Raw genomic sequence first — 3,519 nt, forward strand, 5'->3', positions numbered from 1 at the left:
TGTCATGGTTTAGCCCCAGACCACGACGAAGTACCATGCATATACACCCCACCCTGGTGGGACAGAGCAGAGTATCAGAACAAAGATAAAACCCATGGGTTGAAGTAAGAAAAGTTTAATGATTGAAATATAGTAAAGTAAAATGGAAATAGGAAAAGAAGAGAGAGGAATAAAACCCAAGAAACACGAGCAATTACACAAAACAATTGCTTACCACCCACTGACCCCAATCCACCCCTGAGCAGCAATAGGCCCCTCCCAGTTCATATACTGAGCAGGGCCTTCTGTGGTATGGAATATCCCTTTGACCAGTTGGGGTCAGCTGTCCTGGCCATGCTCTATCACAGCTTCTTATGGACCTTCTCACTGGCAGAGTACGGGACACTGAAAAGTCTTTGATGTAGGGCAAACACAACACATCAAGAACTAAAACATTAGGGTGTAATCAACATTATTCTCATATCAATTTAAAACACAGCACTGTGCCAGGTACTAGGATGAAAATAAATTCTATGCCAGTTGAAACCAGTGCAGGTATGTAAGCAAGCAGAGACAGAAGGAAAGTATTTTCCTGCTGTTTAACAGGAGAGATTAATTAGTCACCAACAAGGCTGAAAAGGCAGAGGTACCTGATGCCTTTTCCTGGTCTTAAAATCAAGAGGCATACACGGTTAGAAGGGGAAAAGGGATTTTACCTTGGTATTTATTCTTAAGGATCCTTAGGTGTACACGTCCAGGTCATATGCATCGAGATGCACCCCACCGAGTCTTTCCCTGTGTCTCTGTGTCTCTCTTCTTCCGTGTGTGTCCCCTCGTGTGTATCCTAATCCTCCCCCAATATTGGGTATAACATTATAGGCTTTACTAATTAGCATATCTATCAAAGATTCCCCAATGAGAGGTTCAAGTGAGCCCCCCCTCCCCAAGGAACCTTCCCCTGGATGGTTCTATCTTGGTTTACAGAATATGTTCTGGAGAGGACCTTGGGGTCTGGGGCACACTGATCCCTAGCTACGAAGCCTCTAAAATGTTTAGTCTCTTAGCTTAACAAACAAGTCCAAGAATGTAGGCAAAAAGCACTAGGAATACAGAAGCTGTAAAAAGGTATAACAGGGGTATAACAGGGGTAAAAAAGAAAAGGCAAAAATCTTCATGGCATCATACCCAACACTTTCTTCACCTGTGTCCCTTCACCAGCACCAGGCCTTGGGAACAAAAATTCTGGCTGATGCAAACACAGACCTATCATCAGTGAAGGAAGAGTTGGTATGTGAACTATTACAGGAGCTTGATCTCTACAGATTGATGGGCTCTGGCAGCACCCAACCAAAGACAGCTGGCTGATATAACTGCGAGGCCACTCTCCATAATCTTCGAGTTGTGGAATTCGGGGGACATCCGAGAAGACCGAAAGAAGGCTAATGTCACTCCTATCTACTTGAAGGACTTAAGAGAGGATCCACAAAATTATAGGCCCATCAGTCTTACTTCAGTCCCTGGGAAACCTATGGAACTAATTTTCCTGGGGGCTGTTACAAGTCAAATGAAGCCCATGTTTAGGAAAAGCCAGGACAGACTGACCAAGGACAAATTGTGCTTGACAAACCTGCCTGCCTCTCATGACAAAGGAACCTGCTTGGTTGATGTGGGGCAAGCAGTGAACATTGTCTACCTGGATATCTCCAAGGCTTTTGATATGGTTTCCCACAGCCTCCTCCTACAGAAATGTGCATGTGATGGTGTGGATGTGTGATCCATGAGGTGGGTGGGGAATCGGCTGACCGGCCACACCTGCAGGGTGGTGGTAAATTGCTCCCTTTCACACTGGCAGCTGTCACAAGTGGAGTCCCCCAGGGAATGATACTGGGCCCAATGCTGTTTAGTATCTTCATCAGTGGTTTGGATTATGGGATCAAGTGTACCTGGATGGAGTTTGTCAGTGACACCAAACTGAGTGGGGCAGAGGACACTTTGGAAGGGAGAGACACCCTGCAGGAGCACCTGGACAGGCTGAAAAATTAGGCTGACAAGAACCTTATGAAGTTCAATAAGGACAAGTGTAAGGTCTTGCACATGGAAAAACATAATCCAGGAGAGCAGCACAGGCTGGGGATCTAGGCTAGGGAACAGCTCTATGGAAAGGGACCTGGGGGTCCTGGTGGACAAGCAGCTCAGTGTGAGTGAACAGTTTGTTGCTGCAGCAAAGAAAGCCAAAATGAGACTTGGCTGCATCAACACCAGGAGAGTTAAGGTACTATCCCACTCTACTCAGTTCTGGTCAGGCCACATCTGGAATGCTGTGTTCAGTTTTGGTCCCAGCTATACAAGAAAGATGTGGACAGGGTGGAGAAGGTGCAGTAAAGGGCAACAAAGGTGACCAAAGAACTGGGTAGCCTGTCATGTGAGGAAAGGCTGAGAAAATTGGATTTGCCAGCTTGGAGAAAAGAAGCTTAGGCACACCGTATCACCATGTTCCTGTATTTGAAGGGTGGCTGCTAAGAAGATGGGAGATTCCCTTTTCATAAGGAATCTTATGGAAAAGTGAGGAGTGATGTGTGCAAGTTATGCCTGGAAAGATTCCAATTGGACACAAGAGGAAAACTTTTCACAATGAGAATATTTAGCCATTGGAATAATCTCTCCATTATGTGCGAAGTGGTGGCTTCCCCAACATTGGACACTTAAGATTCAGCTGGACAGGATGATAGGCCATCTCGTCCAGACTGTGCTTTTGCCAACAGGGACCAGATGATCCTTGAGGTCCCTTCCAAACTGGAAGGAGTCTATAATGATTATCAGGATGTAAGATGACCAGTGATTCTGTCAGGTGCCCAGAAACTGACCAAAAGAGAGAAGTGTTAAAATACTTCTGGTAGACAGCAAACATCCCTCTTCCCTCTCTCTTGCCACCTGAGAGTGATCCATTGCTGCTCTAGTAATTAGCAAATCTTTCCTTTTAAGCTGCAGAAGCAGATGCCTACTGTTCTGCTCTTCTCTTCATTTGTACAAGAAATCTCAAAAAGTGGGAATGGTCTTAAAAGACTTGTCAGCACGCTGGTTCAATTGCTCAGCATCTATAAACATGTTTAGCTTGGCAGAGAAAACATTACATGCTGTAAACAAAGTTTATCCCAGCAGTTCCTACAGCTACTAATGATTAAAACAGCATAAGTAAAGGCAATGAATGAGATTTCAAAAGAATTAAAGGAAGAAGAAAAAGTAGGTGCAGACAGTATTAAGAGATCAAATATTATTATAATAATAAGCAGACAGACTGAAAAATGAAGAATTGTTAAAACAGCAGTTAAAGGGGAAGTATTGCAAACTCCTGTTTAAAAGTATAAATTTTATATATGACTGATATTTACATAGACTAGAACATCTTTAAGGAAACAAAAAAAGTGGGAACAGCACTTTATGTTCTAAACATATCTTATTTGATAGGTAGAAAAATAATTCCCTGGGAAAGGCAGAAAAAGGAGGAATGCCTGAGAAGAAAGTGCAGCCGCAGTCTCTTGA

The sequence above is a fragment of the Corvus hawaiiensis genome, chromosome 5, assembly GCF_020740725.1.
Source record: "Corvus hawaiiensis isolate bCorHaw1 chromosome 5, bCorHaw1.pri.cur, whole genome shotgun sequence".
Classification (NCBI taxonomy): Eukaryota; Metazoa; Chordata; class Aves; order Passeriformes; family Corvidae; genus Corvus; species Corvus hawaiiensis.